The 18105-nt window shown below is 38.4% G+C and overlaps 1 protein-coding gene across 1 annotated transcript in view; it reads right to left on the minus strand.

Annotated features, from left to right (window-relative positions):
* CDH9 (cadherin 9) overlaps positions 1-16866 on the minus strand; it is a 109113-nt gene extending 92247 nt beyond the window's left edge. The window contains exon 1 of the mRNA XM_034762061.1: positions 16585-16866. The gene's annotated coding sequence lies outside the window, so the exon portion shown is untranslated. The remainder of the gene's footprint in view (positions 1-16584) is intronic.
* Between the last annotated feature and the right edge of the window lie 1239 nt (positions 16867-18105).

The raw sequence follows: 18105 nt of genomic DNA on the forward strand, positions 1-18105 counted from the left end.
CACAAGAACTAGGGGTCACCAAATGGAATTAATAGACAGCAGGTTTAAAACAAACAAAAAAAATTATTTCTTCACACAACACACAGTGAACCTGTGAAACTCTTTGCCAGAGGATGTTGTGAAGGCCAAGACTATAAGAGGGTTCAAAAAAGAACTAGATAAATTCATGGAGGATAGAGCCATCAATGGCTATTAGCCAGGATGGGCAAGGATGGTGTCTCTGGCCTCTGTTTTCCAGAAGCTGGGAATGAGTGACAGGAAATGGATCACTTGATGATTACTTGTTCATTCCCTCTGGGGAACCTGGCATTGGCCACTGTCAAAGACAGGATACTTGGCTAGATGGATGTTTGGTCTGACCCAGTATGGCCGTTCTTATGTTCTTATGTAGGCTTCATGGCAAAGGTGAGTTTTGAGGAGGGATTTCAAGATCATTAGTGAGGTAGCTTTGTGGATGTTTATGGGAAACACATCCCAAACTTGTGAGACATCATGGGAGAAAGCATCAAGGTACTTATTTGAAAATTTAACAAGTGGGGAATGGAGGCTGACATCATGGGTACAATCAGAGGCGATCGTTGATAACTGGATAGCAAATGAGAGGTGAGAGGGAGTATGGGGATTGACACTGAAGGGCCTTGAAAGTGAAAACAAGTAGGTTATGTTTGATGCAGCAGAGAAGGAGGCATCAGTGGAGGAATTTAAAGAGAGGGGTAACATGGTCAAAGTGACTTGTATGTCCTTTAGGTGGTTGCTTCTCATCTGCAGACCAGGGAGAATATTCTTTGAGCAGTACTTGTGAAGATCCCTGCTTGCCTCTTTGTCACATTCTCACTGGGTTATTCACATCCCAAGAGGCAAATGGGTTTGCTGTCCAGTTGTAATAGCTTTTCTGCATCATCTATTTGAGGATCATGATCTGAAAACACTTGATCAGAAATCCTGCATCACAGAGATAAATTTCATATGATGAATCATTGTTTCATTAAGAAAATTTCAACATAAAGGCTCTATAGTACTTGGTGAAGATGTAAAAGTCCTTTAAACTGTTGTGATCAATACGTGTGACATACTGAATATTTCATAGACATATCTGCAATGTGTTTGTTCATATGAACTCATTAATGTATTCCTCTGGTTCTCTCTTGCATAAGCCCACACCCAAATGGCCTTCATGGATGAGGTGTGCATTCTTTTCCTTATGCTACATGGAAGTTAATTTAATTAATTTTAAAATTACATTATCAACCACCATTAAGCAAATATGAAATGATGATGATCATCACTAGAAATTTTTATTTATTTCTTTGCCTCCAGCTATCCCTCAGGGATCATCCTTTTGAGACATTCTAGTTCTGCAAGTTTTGGGGGAGGAAATAAGCAAATACCTTTTGAACAATAGCTTATCAGTGTTTATCTTCACATTGTAAATCTTATGGCATAGCAAATGTGCTTTACCTGAAACTTTTGGATGCTTTCCTCTGTTGAAAGCTGCAAATGCTTTTTGGTGCTATTTTCCTTCTTTGTATGTAGACAATTTTCCCCCCTATTATCCACTATTACATGACCCTAGTTATTTCTTTCACTGACTGATTTAATAACTTTAAATTAATCAAATATACTTATGCCTGAAGAACTTGGTCTTTCGGTGTAACTAGATTCCCTCCCCCCCCTTTGGGGAGTAATACCTGGGATTTCCTCATGATTTTAACAAATCTGTTGTGTGTCTTTGGTGCAACTGATTTAGTAAAACAAATCTTTGAATTGTTCTAGTTTATTATTTATATTTTGATTATATGAGATAAGACCTGCTGTATACATTTAATCACTTATAATTTTTCACAAATTTTAATCCCTAATTCAGGCTGTTACCATACTCTGAGCAGTAAAACCAAGTGGTCTCACTGTGCATTTTTAGATTCACTTAACACTTGATAATGATAATCCCAGTTACTAGCAGTTTTTCTCTAATGTAAATTCCTAAAATTTTACTTTTGTTTTCTCTACCTCAGATTTATTCCTGATTTTCTGTTACACTTTTTCTGGCAACACATTATCTTGAGCCCTCTATCAAGTTTAACAGGGACAGGAGCTTCATAGAGTTCCAAACATTATTTTCTTTACCATATTATTGAAAATCTTTTCTTTCAAAAATCTATTAATCTAATGCTGCACTTGCATCATCATATTTTTAAAAATATACTTTATTTGCTTTGAACATTTTTTGCAAAATCATTTGTTCTTTTGTGTGTGTAGTTTTTCCTGATATGCAGAACTTTTAGAGTCTTTTACAAAACCCATTAAAGTGTGTGGAAAGCCACCTATTGACATCAGTGTCTTTGAGTTGGGACATCATTGTATTTGTGTAATTTTCATTACAGTGTCTTCCTTTACCTACTGTTAAGTGCTCACTGTCTGTTTGTCTTTTAATGAAATACACTGTTTCTAGGTGTTGAACTTTTTTGAATGACACTCACATCAGTGGCTTCATTGTCTGACTATACCAGTGGTGGGCAACCTGCAGCCCACGGGCCGCATGCGCCCCATTAAGGTTATCTGCTGATGGACTGTCAGACCATGTATTTACATTTGCACGGCCTCCCGCAGCTCCCAGTGGCCACGGTTCACCATTCCCAGCCAATGGGAGCTGTGGAAAGTGGCAGCCAGGCCCGCGCCGCTTCCTGCAGCTCCCATTGGCCAGGAACAGCTTTGGATCAGGTCCTTTATCTTCATTAGTAAAGGGAGGGGGGTGATAATATGTACCCACTGTAAACAAGTCTGATCAAAAGTTTATTGAAGAGAAGAAGGAAGTCCATGGAAAGAACTCCTTAGAAATCACTGAGCTTTGAACCAGTCTTTCAGGGCATTATTATTATTTATTGTTTGCAGTTGCTTACACTTTACTGTTACCACAAAACACTTTTAAATGTAGCACTGTGTCATGTTACAAATTTCTAAAGGTACCAATTTACCTGAAGTAATGTAGCATGTACCATCTTTCAAATTTGATCACCATGGAATGAGAACGTACCATTACAATGAAGTGATACTATTTTTCTAATTAAAATGATTTTTTGTTTTAAAAAATAGCCCTACAATTCCTCTCTCCAACTGTGATTTCCATTAAATTAAAAGGGTATTTTGTCTGGATAAAGCAAAACGACTTTAGGATTTGGCCCTATTTGGGCATTTCTGCTGTAACAGTGAGTAACAACAACTGTTAATATGTGATAGCAAATTTCTGTATGTCAGATTCTTGTATGGGGCCTGGTCTTGTGCCAACTGAAGTCAATGGCAAAACTTCCATTGCTTTCAGTGGTGCAGAGTGATGTCACACAGAGCTAATAAAAATGTTTCTTGATCTTAACTCTTTGCACGTATTGTTGTTAACTTTGGACTTCATCCTACCATATAAATCTAAGAATTACCTGCATACGCTGTATTTGTGCTTTTTCTCCTCACAGCTTAGCTAGATGAATCAAAACCATTTTTGACAATTTCTACTTTGAATAAAATCTCCATTCCCAGGGCCTTTCCACAACCTCACCCCCATTTGAAGTTGCTAATTTTCCTACGAGTCAAATACAAGTACACTTAGGCTGCTCCATGTGTCAGACAGTAGAAGGTGTTACCTCAAATGTGTGAAAATACTAAGGGCCTAACTCTGATCTCATTGGTATCAGATTTGCTTTCACTGATCATTTCCTATTACTTTGGTGGAGTTGCACCAGATTTACACCATTCTAGCAGAATAGGGCTCTCTAGCTTTATTTCCCAATGTATAAAAGTCAATTACTTTTGATTTCAAGAAAGGGCAATGCTTTTGATATTAAAGGATTAGAGTAATATTATTTTTCACCAGGCAGTTATTCTCAGTGGGGATAAATGCCACATGGTAGAAGCTTGCTTATCTACACTTTGACAAACCATGCTCTTTATAACCAGCACAAAACACCTGGTGATCCTCACAACCTACCCCACCCACCTCCATCTCTCAGCACAGATTTAATAGCAGATGCTGTAATTATGTTTTATATTGCTACAAATATATTGTATATTTTTACAAAATAGGCTTTATAACTCATATGTGCCTGTTCCTAAATGGCACAATATTTAGGAAATGTATTGACCCAGGGGGAGTTCAGTAAAGATCAGTCCCTCCATGAGTTGCTGGATGTGTGTGGGGGTGTGTGCAGACTGCTCCTCATTGTGTATGTGGCCTGCTGTGGGGTCAGCCGAAGGACAGGGGTATGGCATTGGTCCTGGACCTCGACACTTCTTTGGGGTGATGTGTTCCCTTCCCGGCATATACAAAGGACCCATCCTGTGAGAAACTGAGTACAGTGTATGGTCTATAGGGAGCATGACTCTTCACTCTTATGTCAACTTATTCTCCTCTTTGACATTTTCATTTAATGGGTTTTTTAATGTATGGTTGCAGTTCTATTTAAGCTGTGCATATTTTTTTGCATGAGTTTTGTTTGGATTTGTTTTACAAGTAGTTTTAGAGAATATTAAGCAGATGAACAATGAACATCTGCTCACAAAAATGTGACGAGCAATGGAGCAATGAAAACCAACAATTGTTGTTTACTGAATTTTAAAAGACATAAGCAGAGGGCTTCAGGAGCTTTTGCTAGATTTCATGAATATGGTAATAGGTGAAATCTTTTCCACTATCAGGCACAGTGATTTACAGTAAGAAATAATGAGATTCTACCTTTGAAATAATTATGAAGTTTTATGTATGCTACAATTCCTCCAAAGAGAAATTTTGCCATATTTACAGAATTGTCACTGTTTTTCAAAGCAAAAAAATGTTCCTTTTTATTTGTTTATAGAAATGACAATCTTCTTTTGTGTAGAAGACTGAAAAATTGGGGTGGAATCATAAACTAATTTACTTTCTGTGAAACTACTAAAGACATCCCTTTTGGTTTTGCCACATGTGCAAGAAAGAAGGGGCTTTGAGGGCTTGTGAGGTGGGTGCATATATGAAGGATTCTCACTTTTCTGGGGTTTTCTACCTCCTGTATTCATTCAAATATTTTTTATATCTTTGACTGAGGAAAGTGTGATTGTCTTTTAGCTGCACATAAGAAAATAACTGTTGGTAAATGCAGATGGTAATGGATAGCTTTTTATTATTAATGCCTATAATCCTCTATTTACCCAGAGAACGAGATATAGTATAGCATAGATACCAGCTTTAATAGCTTCCTACACTATTCATCATGTCTCAGTCTTGATCTCTGTGGACCAGTTTTAGCAGGCCTATTTGTGTATTGATCTCTGCTGATATTCCCACAGCCTAGTGGTGTGTTTTGTGATGAAAACATTTGCCAAATAGGAACACAATTAATGTCACCTGCCTTGTTTTTATTACACAGAAAAATCTAATTGTAATTAATTGGGAGGGTCAGAGAAAAATAAAATAAATTATATAAAAAAAACCCAACTTTGCATGGGCTACTATACTCCCTCCTTTCTTCTCAGGACCACCAAAATATTAGAGATTGTCTTGGTCATTTGCTAACACTTGCATTCAGATTTTAAAAGGGCATTTCAGTAGAAAATAGCACAGACATTTCTGGCTCTGGGTGCACCAAGGTGAAGGCAGCAGACTTGTCATTCACCACAAGAAGAGATGAGGGTGCCTGACTGGCCCCTCAAGGAAAAGAAGTGGAAGGAATTCACTCTTCTTTAGATAGGGGTTTAGCCATGGCCGGCTCCAAGCACCAGCGCAGCAAGCAGGTGCTTGGGGCAGCCAATGGAGAGGGGTGGCATGTCTGGCTCTTCGGCGGGAATTCAGCTGCGGGTCTCTCAGTCCCTCTTGGAGGGAAGGACCCGCCACTGAATTGCCGCCGAAGAAGAATGAAGCAGCAGCGGTAGAGCTGCCGCCGAAGTGCCGTCGATCGCGACTTTTTTTTTCTTATTTTTTTTTCGCCGCTGGGGGCAGCAAAAATGCTGGAGCCGGCCCTGGGTTTTAGCAAACACCTGTTGTTTGGAGTAGATGATATGAGATTGGAGAATTAATGGATGCTTATTTCTGAAACTTTTCAGGTATATCCATACTGCATCATTGTTCTTTAGAGTGAGCCAGAGTCACTGGTACCTCTCCCAAGAAATAGAAGATTCAGAACAAACCTATTGGTTGGAGTAGATGATGTGCTGGCTGTGATGAGTCAGGGTACATTCAATCCAATTATTGACCAAGCAGTATGGCATAATGGATACAGTACTGGACTGGCAGAAGACTGGGTTCTATTCCTAGCTCTAGCACTTGGTCTACTATATTTTTGGGGGCAAGTTGCCTTTCTGGGCCTCAGTTTCTGTGATAGTGATTCTCAGACCTGTGAGCCACTGTGTTGCCACCCCAGCAAGTGACAGCTTTGCTGTTGCTAAACTATGTATCAGTTCCCTGACACACCATCTTGTCTGCCTTGCCAGAAAACTCTTCAGGACTCTGCCCATCAAAACCTTGCCTAGCAGGTAACAGTCAGGGAACTCCAATTCACAAATTTCCCAGACATCTGTTTGCAGTACTCAGCCTCTCTCACAAAACTCTATCAAATTTGCAGCACCCTTAAAGAGATAGTACACAGCAGTTTATTAGCTGGGATTCACACACCTTCCACTTCAAACAAAACACTGAGTTGGTTTATCATAAAAGTAAAACAAGTTTATTAACAAAAGGGCATAGGATTAAGTGATACTACATAGAAAGAATAAAAATAAAAATGGTTACAAACAAACAAAACTAAAATGTGCTTCTAAGACTAAAACTTAACTTAATTAGCTTTAGTTCTTGTTCAAGATGGCTTCCTTACTTACAGCAACTTCTCCAGCATGGCTGGCTATTCCAGCTGGGATCCACCCTTACAGAATGATAGTGCTGGTTTCTTTGTTCCCTCAAGAGATTGCTAACTCTAGGGTAGGGGTTCCCAAACTTGGTTAGTGACTTGTTCAGGGTAAGCCCCTGTCAAGCCGCGAGACGCTTTGTTTAACTGAGTGCTCACAGGTACGGCCGCTCGTGGCTCCCAGTGGCAGCAGTTCACCATTCCCGGCCAATGGGAGCTGTGGGAAGTGGTGTCCCGGAACGCACCACTTCCCGCAGCTCCCATTGGCTGGGAACAGCAAACCGTGCACTATTGGGAGCTGCGAGTGGCCATAGCTGCGGACGCTCAGGTAAACAAAGTGCCTTGCAGCCTGCCAGGGGCTTACCCTGAACAAGCCGCAAACCAAGTTTGGGAACCCCTGTTCTAGGGGGTTGCACGCTCTCTCTCTCTCTCTCTCTTTATAGTCCAGTAAACCTTTAAAATGTATTCTTCTGAGGTATTTGCCTCTTTTATTTGGCTGGAGAAAATCTGATTATCAGCCCCCTATCCCTCAAGGTGCCAGGTTTAAAAACATTTTAGTCTCATATTTCCAGCACATCTGTAAAGATTTTTGTGGGTTTACCATACATACATCACACACGAATATTAATAATCAGTGAGTTATTAGTTTATATATGATATATTACATACCACCTTTTGGGTAAATATCATGACAACAGCACCATCTGGCATTGAGGTGCTTTTAGGGACACAGTTTCCCCATGTATGAAATGGGGATCAGAATCCTGACCTTCTTTGTAAAGGGCTTTGAGATCTACTGATGAAAAGTGCTATATAAAAGCTAGGTATTATTGCTAACAAATTGTTTTATTAATCTTTTAAACTTTCTCCTTTTGCACTGAAAGTGTGTGCAGAGTAGCTATTCCCCTGGGATTTCCTCTTTGATATTTATTAGTCTGTGTTTGCTTCTCAAGGCTTCACACCTGAGGTAGCCAGCAGATTTTTCCCTTAGCCCAGAACATCTAGCCATCTCACCATAGTCTGATCCTGGCTAGGATATATTCCATAGGGATTTTGTCATGCCAGTGGATTATGATGCGAGTACATGCATGGTTTACATGCTATGCATACATTACAAACATATTTTTACCATAGTCACCGAAAGTTCAGGATTGATTTCTTTCCTACTAACTGATCAGGCTGACTAGCATGAAATTTAATTTGTGCTAATCAACTTGAGGTGAGGGGAGCAGAAAATTTATGTGGCTCATTTATTTTCCATTACTGCAGCAATCTCCCCCTACTTATATCCCTTAATAGAATGTTTTATATAGCAGCTTTCATACTTTATAAAGCAAAGGCTCAAGCACTACTGATGCAAACACTGTGTAGGCAAACTGTGTAGCTGTTATGCTTTCAACAGTGACTCACTTAGCTCCTGCAATGGTGCAGCATTCCATAGTACTGCACCGAAATCAGGGCTGGATTAAGGTAATCCAGGACCATAAGCACATGACAATTTGAGGTCTCCTGTGGCTTCACCCCTGCAGAGCTGCTCTCATAGCCTTGGAGTGGAAGTGCGAAGGTGCCCATTTCCTTCCCAAGAGACAGTGGCATGGTACTCTCCTGTCCCTTTAGGAGAGGTACCAGGGCCCCTTCCTCCCCTTGTGAATGGAAGAGGTGGGCCTCTTATTATTTACTGAAGTAGCCTGGATGTATATGTTTGGGTGGGTGAGGAAGTACCCAATGCGCTCTTCTCCTCCTGCCCTGTGTAGAGTCCCCTGCGGGGACAGTGCTGGCATGACCTTCCAGGGCAGTAGATCTTGGAGATAACACCCTATTGAGATATGTGGGTCAGTTCGCACTTCTCAGAGCTGTTGTTTCAGGCCGTCTGCAGTCTAAGCAGATGTTACTCCATTGGTTACACTTGGTTCATATTTTTCAGGTTTTTCTTCAAAAACTTTTTTTTACTTTAAACAGAAAAAAAAAGAAAGGCAAGACTCTCATTTTTCATCATAAGAAACAGGACTTTAGGCTTGGGCCTATAGTGCCTATGCCTTAATTCAGTCCCAGACAAAATGTAAACTTTGAGCATAAATACTGCTCTTGGTTAAGAATTTAAAAACCATGCAGATGACTCTATCACTGTTTTCCATCTGTAAGGAAGTGTTTTGGATCATTACAGTACAAATTTTGTCTTTATAACTTGAGAACATCACTAACATGGTGCTATCAGCCATCGTTGTGCAGCTTTGCAAGGAGTTAAAGATAGCCGATAACCTGTGTTAGAGTACAATGGACTATCTGGAGAGCCATTGGATAAATTTCAACCTACAAGTAATTTTCAGACAAATCATTTAAAAATCAATGGGTTTCAGGGGAAACTTGTTATCTAGAATTGGTGTGTCCATCTAGCCACAAAAAATTTGAGTAGCATATGCAATATGGGGCTGCTAACTAGTGTGTAGGCTCTTATTTGGGACATATTTGCATTAAAATGTAGCCATTAATTTGTGTTTTGTAACAGGGGAAAGTAGCAGTGATTAGAGATGATGTTGACAGGGGTTTGCACTCGAATGCCAAGGTATTTCAGTCCTGATTTATAGCAACTTTGATAGTCCACTCCTGAGCTATTATTTACTTAGATTCATCTTTTTAAGAATTACGTCAAATTGTGTGGCATTTTGGTAATGTGCTAATGCCCACTAGTTATTAGGATATGCCATATTTGCTCTCAATCATTGATCTCCAGATGGGAATGGATAATTCACTAATGTGTGTGATTATGATGTGGTGTAGGGTATATGGTGAGACAAGACAGAATGTAGTGCTTGTTAGGTTTTGTAATGATTCTTGAATGGCATATTTGCATTAATGTTCGTTAATATTTTAATTAATGGCAAAGGGTGCCTAGAACCCAAGACAAGCACCCTTTTGTTGTATTGAATTCCAAATAACTAATGAATATGTGGTGCTGACAAACCCCTTCTCATCAACCTTTTAACCCCCAGGGACACTTTTGCCATTACTGAACAATCACATTAAAGCAGAAGTTCTCAAACTGTGGTCTCTTGTTCTCAGGTGGGTCATGGAGCACTTGCAAGTGCTTTGCAGAAAGTTGCCTGCTCACATGTGACTGGTGCTCCCTGTCCTTATTTCCAGATTCTAAATTACATTAAAAGGCAGCTAAAAGTACATTAAATACTTTCGTTAACATTCCTTTGCCATGTCGACAGTTGTGTGTTTGCCACAGGGATGTTATGATACCATGGATAGGAAGGAGGTACCTGAGGGATTGTGAATGGAAGGTTAGGTGATGCCTGAGGCAATCTCTGTATTAAAATGTGATCCATGCTATGAAAATGTTTGAGACCCGCTGTTTTAAAGTGATGTGTGTTCCTTGTCTTGTTAATAATAATAATTAATAACAATAATTAATAATAGATATCTAGCTCTTTCTAACATGCTATGCCCATAGAGTTCAAATTGTTTTACAAAAGAAATAAATATCATTATCTTCACTTTACAGATGAGGAAATTTAACTGCAGGGATGGGGATCACACAGTAAGGCAGTGACAAGGTTGGGAATCCACTGGGCCACACTGCCTTCTATAGAAAAGATATAAATGTCATCCAAAAATGTGTCTTAGTCATGAAACGTGAGGTGTGTCACATAGATTGTAACCTCTTTGGGGCAGAGGACCATCTTTTGGCTTTGTACCTAGCACAATAGTGTCTTGCTCCATGACTTGGGCTCCTACGCACTACCACAATATAGAGTCTAAATAATACTAATAATTAAAATAATAAAATGATCAGAAATAAACATTAATGTCTAACACTGATTATTTCCTTCATATAATTTGTGGATTATTTATTTTATTTTATTTTGCATAGGGAAATAAAGGTTAGACCTATTTCAGACATTGAAAAAAAGGGGGAAAATATCTTCCACAATGTGATATTTATTATAACTCCATGTGACAGGATTGTGCAATATTATTGTCAGACAGAGGTCATTTTAAACAGCCAGATTCTGCAACCCTTTCTTACAATGACTGGTATGTACTCACAAAGGTAATTCTATTGGCTTCAATGGGACTACTCTGATTACTAAGTACTACTCAATGCAAGTAAGTGCTGAAGAATCTGGTAGAATCTCTATATTGCCTTCTGATAAATAAGATTATAGAAACCTGTGTTTGAAACAACAGGTTTTACAAGAGGCTATTGGGTAATCCAAGGTCAGATTGATTTCCACAGGTTTCATAGAAGCTATATTCAAATAAACAGACAAAACACATAGATGAGAAGGAAAGAAAGCAAGAAAGTGAGCATGTGTTGATTAAATCAAATGGAATATTTGCATTATCACATTATGATGAAGAGCAGCATGAATAAGTAAATAGATTCACTGTCTGACAGAAGTAGCATTGTAAAATACTAAGGAAACCCATTTTAGTCTGGTGCTTGCTTTCACCTACATTTGATTTTTTTAAATCATTCCTTCCATGATGTTGCCTGAACCATGCTTGGCTCAATAAGAATGACAATTCCACACATGAGCTGGGATTACGCTGATATATTAAATTTATATGTCACCAGTTTACTAGCACCTTCTGATCATATCATTACATGAAAATGCTGGATTTTAAAATAATCCAATTTGCTTTCATAATAGCTAGGCATTATGTCTTTTATCTCAAATCAGATGTAATGGACGAATGGTTTTCACCTCCTCATCAAGAGGTGAATAACATATTGAATGATCGAGGAAGGGGGAAAATGGAAGATATTTACCATGCTGATAATTTGATATGAAGATTTTAGAGTCTGATACAAGGCATGCCTTTTAATTTGCATTTATGAACACTTATACTCTCACACTCACTGAATTTTTATTGTTAAGGCATGCCAAAAAGTGTGTTATTCATTAGCAGAAAATGTGGGGTTTTGGATCAACTCATTACCCGTGAAATTGATTTTCAATTTCCAAAACTAATGGGATAAATGAAATATGCCTGTATAAACTGTCAGATGGCATAGATACTGAGAGGCAGATTCTCAGCTGGTGTAAATTGATGTCAATTGGCTTCAATGGAACTACAATGATTTGTACCAGTTGAGTATTTGCCCCTAAGAATAATAATGAGAAGGTCTACTGGTATAGTTAATGATGACTTCATTTTCCTTTAACAAACATAGATACATTACCCATACTTTTTTCTCTTTCACTGATGCTTTCAGTGGTGTTAGACCACTGTGCAGACTTCAACAGCTCTTCTTCCAGGTGCTTAAATGAGCCATTTAAAAGTATTTTCTGTGTCTGAGAGAAAATTTGGGTCTCTGTACAATGGCATATGTTTTTTCTTCCCTTGAGTAAGATCTGTGGGGTCAGAACAACGTGGATAACATTTAATAGCCAACAAATGTACACTCACACATTTGAGTCTTTATGATTTGGCATTTTTGAAATCAGTAGTTTATAACAACAAAGCCACAATGATGCCATGTTTGGGACAGAGAAAATGGGTCTAAAATGTAAGTTGTCCCTTACATTCTAGATACCCTGTTAGCAAAATGTGTGAAATCTAAATAGGAAGCTGCATTCCACTGGTTTCAGAATACATACTGTGTCATGCATGGGAAGTTGCTGTACATTCCCATATTGCTGCTATAGAAACATTGTTTTGAAATAATATATTTCATAATAGATTATTTAATAATTCAAGAGCAGATTTTTATCATGTAAAGGCAGTGTTGTAATGGATAAGATATTGGAGTGGAGATGCTGCTTGTATTCCTAACTCTGCCATTGACTTGCTGTGTAATCTTGAGCAAGTCGCTTTAGCTTCTGGTGTGACAGTCTCCCCACCTGTATCGTGGGGATAGTGCTCTTGTTTTGTCAGGCCTCTTGAGATACATGGATGAAAAGTGCTATATAAGAGCTAAGTCATTATAATAATAGTATAGTACTTTTCACCAATAGATCTCAATGCACTTCACAATCTGTAAGGTATTTATTCTCACAACAGCTCTGTGCGTAGAAAAATGCTACTATCCCCATTGTACAGATGGGGAATTGAGGCACAGAAACTTGCCCGAACTGTCACAGGAAGTCTGTGACAGAGCAGGGAACTGAACCTGGATTTCACAAATCCTAGGCTAGTGTCATAACCACTGAATAATCCTTCCTCCCTATTATTATTAGCAAATGAGACATACCACTCCATTCCATACAGGATTGAACAATTATTTGTCTCTAGCACTTTCTCAGTCTTGAACTTTCTTCTAAGCTGCACCTATATATACATAGTATTTTCTATGGTCCTTATCCTCCCTTTATTGAAGTCAGCGATAAAATTCTCATTAAATTCCATTGAATTCCAAGGAGCAGAGCTTAGGTCCACTAGGAATGACATGAACAGTCATCTGATCAAAATGGTACTTTCTTGTTTAGTCACTCGAGACAAAAATCTAGTGGGCTTCTAATATGAGAGGACTTTAAGTTATCAGATCTTTTTACCATGGTCGATCCCTGAAAGACAACACAATAATCTGTTTTTTTATCCTACAGCAAAATTTTTTGTCAATTTGATATTCGTTTAAATGTGAAAGGAATGACTGCTTCTCCTGGTATTCTGTTTGTTCAGATTTGTGAGTAATTTCCCTTCACTTTATTTTTTCCTTTTGAGGGAATCTGGGTTTTAGTCTCCCAAAATTACTTTTCATAAACTCACACACACAAAATGCAGTCGGCTTCCATTCAGTCATCCCTATTCATGTTCAAATATTTGTGCTTCTCCAGATACCATTTGCATATATCACCTGCTGCAAGCCCTAGAAATTCAGAAGGCACTCTGCTGAGAGTAGAAACATCTTTGTGTAGGTTTTTGTTTCAGCAGCATCCCTACAGTTAAATAGTACACACTGAGGAAATGGGGATTTAATACAATACTATCCCAATTCCAGGCTTGTTCAGCTGATTTTCCATGAGCACAAGATTTCTTCATGAACTGTGAGAATTTGTTCACAATGACTCTTTGAACATAACAGAGTGTTCATTTCCAATAAGGACCTGCCACATGACTGAGCACTTGGCAGAAGCTTGATTAGGAAGAAATAAAGACAGGATAGCCGTTCTGTATTTGAAAACAGCTGCTACATCTTTTGTGTCCTCCTAAAATCAAACCAAAATACCGGAAATAATGTGCCTTTAAGTGTCATATCATGCCAGGTTGTTGGCAGTATTCATCAGATGGAACTGAAATTAATCTACCACATTTCATCTCCTGAACAAATTGATCTTCAGAGGAAATTTTGAACCATATTATTTACCACACCCACATCATACAGATTTTGCCAGCTGAATACCTGTGACCTAGTGGCTGGCTAGGCTTTCAGAAACCATTTCAATTTTCATAAGATTTCCAAACACAATCAGATGTTACTAGTAAGTTGTTTGGTTCTATTCATAGCCTTATGAATGCGGTCTGAGTTAAGTAATTATTTTCCAATTGGCACCCAAATTGGGGAACTAAATTATTCTCATTGGTTGATCTAATTATCACAGAGTATTTCTGCCAGTCCAACATAACTAACATCCTTGTTGACAAGCATTCAGACGAAAAGAATATGCACACCTCTATAAATGAGCTGTTATCCTGAAGTCTGGATAACTGGAATTTCGGTCCTTATTAATAATGGCCAATTCACCAGGCAAGTTATAAAGCTTCTATACAGAAAACATGAAGGAGTCTTAACATAAGATGTAGATAGACTAGGATATTATATTGCCACACTGTATTTTGTCTTTCGGCTTCTTTTTGTACATATATAATACACATTGCATTTTATTAATATCCCTATTATAGCCGTTATCAGAATAATAATAGGTGTTATCCCTTCATGCACTCAAATGTATAACAGTTAACTCTGATTATTGAAATAATATTTGTCTAGTCCAAACATATTAAGAGAAAACCAGAGACATGACAACTATATTGGGTACAACTTTGGTGGTTTACAATACTAAATAAAACAGACATACTTTTTTCATTTAAGATTAACATTATTCATCTTTTAAGGGACATGCTTTTGTTATAATTGTTTGACTGCATAACATGCCTGTTCATGTAAAAGTCTTATGTTATTGCTAATAAAAAATTACAATAGGTGACAATATATTATGTAATCCCACCTTGAATCCAAACTACTAGATTGTAAATCCACATGGCAGTACCATATATTTAAATGCCGTATCTCCATGTATAGCAGCAAATGCACATTTACTAAATTTACTATATTCCCTCTGATGGGGTTCTAAATAGCCACAACAAAATGTAAAGCACAAGGTCTAAATGTTTAATTGTATATCTATTCATGTTTAAAATTTAATTAATATCCTTTAGAGGAGGCAAAAAACAACCCACCACCTGTCCTCAACAAACTCCACTACTATGACCAGTATCATTAATAGGGAAGATGTTTGACCCTACTAGCTAAGCTATTTTAAGTGCATGGCTTACCCATGTCATAAGAAACTTGAACTAAAGTACATTGCCCTGGGGCATGAACTTGCTCATATTAAAGTCAACTGCAGTTTTGCTACTGACTTTACTAGGAGTAGGATCGGACTCCTGATTGTAAACTTGTCTGCTGCAAAAGGAAATTACCCTAACTGAGCTCCTATTCTATTATCCTGACTCATTATTTTAAACTGTCTGCAAGAGGATAAATTGGTACAGTATGCACACTGCTACAGTATTCACACTACTACATTATTGCAAGGAATATTGATTTCCTTAACATTAGTATTCATCATTCTTTGTTCGAGACTTGTATGCTCACTGAAATGGAATTGATGTGATTGCATGTTTCTTGTATGTGTAAAAAATTTTGTTTATCAAATAATTGCATTTTGCAGGTTACTTTGAAGTCAAAATATCAACTGTGCCTTTCATTCTTTCTGCCTTGGTTTCTATCCAGTTTGCTGTTTCTAAATATCATGTTGGCTAGGTAGTTAGTTAGCACTGCTGGAAAATAGCCTTATACTTTAAGCTGGCTGTCTTTGACTTACTGCTCAGAATATCCCAAGGAGCATTACCTTTACCTCTCCAGGTCCCTGAACCCTATGCTAACAGTCATTTTAACTGACTGTCATTTTTTCTCCTGTATCAACTACATATAAAATATGGATTTTTTTTTCTTTTTGCTCTACAGAGATAGGGATTTTTCTCACTCAAATTAATGGCTAAATCTTGCTTTTTGTTTATCCTTTTATCTGGAGTGAATTCTGACTATAACCTTTCAATAAGAATAGAATTCAAAGATAGGGGGGATTGCAGCTAACACTCAGAACAGGAGAGAAAATACACTGCATAAAAATGTTAGGATATACTGTTAAAATGCAAATAAAATAGAACTTACTGTATGTTGACACTGTCGAATAGCATAAAGCTTCCTAATATACATAAAGCAGTCTCTCTCTATATATTATAATATTCAAGGAAATTAACCAGGCATTGCAAGTTTTGTGTTTCAACTTTCAATAGTCTATTACAATATTTTTTATAACATCTTAGCTCCCTCCCCCCCCCTTATTCCAGAAAATAAAATAAACCAAACCTAAACAGAAAAGGTAACAATCAAGGATCACTACTGCTTTGAACAACTTCTTTTAAAGAAAAGTTTCCACTTTTAGCTGCCAGTGATTCCAAGGCTAAAGTAAGTTAATCCTCTTACCTTATTCACCAATGTAAAGTGAATCTAGCTTGGTTCAGTGATGCACTGCTCAGTGCTGCTTCTCTGCCTGCTTTCCCTCTGCTGCCTGTTACAGTATCTCCACTGCTGGATGTACTTGCATCTAACTGGGGCTCCCTCTCTCCCAGCATCACTTTTAACTCAGGCAGGCAGGGAGCTGAAGCCAAAGGGACTCTCTATCTGATTGGTTTCCATTCAGTGCCCATGATTAATAAGAAACGTCCCTCACACAGAGAGATATTGCTGCTGATGGAGCCGCAGTGCTCAACATGAGAAGGTTTGGGGCTGGGGGGAGTGCAGGCTTTGCCAGGCATACAGTGATTTGCAAGTGAATGCAGTGGGAGGCTACCGAGAGGAGGGCTTTGTCAAGGACCCCCTTTTGATAGAATGAGCCTCTGGGTTTGAAGTCTCAGTTAATCAGCCCAGTTTAATCTGTTTTCAATTTTAATAATAAAGGTGAAGGCATATCTGTAACCTGTAAATCATCTGGAGAAAAGATTTACCCGCATTATCTATCGTTGTGATTCAATGCCATTTGTGCACATGCAATCACTGAAGAATTTGATATTATTCGGTGCCAGTGCAGGGACAAAAGATCTGAAGTTGAAAGAAGGAGAAGGTGAAGAAGATCCGCCACCCATTCCCAAGTTTACAGCATTAGATTCATTTACAGAGATTAGTAAATGATGGGAGTGTTGTTGTATCTCAAAACGCATAATGCCACATTATTAAGAATGTTTCACTTGTCATGGTTAACAGTTTTAGCACAATTACTGATATATAGTTCTGCCAGCTAAGGGTAAACAAATTTCCTGCTTCACAGTGCAGTCTGATTACCTACGGGGGACAGGAAGGAATCTCTCTTCCCCACTTCCTACCTCCCCCAGTGTATAGCAGTACATGTTTAGCTAGATATGTTCTGATTGGTTTGCACCTACGTCTGAAGCATCAGATAATGGCCGCAATAAACCACAGAACTGATGAAAATATAAATATAAACCCCATCCCTGCATCCAATCTTTTTGCTCCCTTATCCCTTGGGCAGCCTGTGTCTTCAGCCAGAGACAGCTGGGGGTTATTTCAGTCACTGGCATAAGTCATGGTGACCATTAACTTGTAATGACCTCTTAGGGACTGTTACTGGTCAGGATCATTGGTGCAGAATATGGTCCATCCATGCTGCAAATATACGTGTCACTGGGCGTGCGGGGATGGTGTAGGGCAACAGCGGAATAACCAAATATCTATGTGGAGCACCACTAAAACAGCACAAAGGGCCTATGTTCCTACTCTTTGGCTAATTTAGCAATGTATTTGTGTTTCAAATGCAGAGATGCAAAAGTACCTCATATGTAGGGCTCTACCAAATTCACAGTCCATTTTGGTCAATTGCATAGTAATAGGAATTTAAAAATAATAAATTTCATGATTTCAGCTATTTAAATCTGAAATTTCATAGTGTTGTGATAGTGGGGTCCTGACCCAAAAAGGATTTGTGTGGGG

This window comes from Trachemys scripta, chromosome 2 (genome assembly GCF_013100865.1).
Source record: "Trachemys scripta elegans isolate TJP31775 chromosome 2, CAS_Tse_1.0, whole genome shotgun sequence".
NCBI classification, from domain to species: domain Eukaryota; kingdom Metazoa; phylum Chordata; order Testudines; family Emydidae; genus Trachemys; species Trachemys scripta.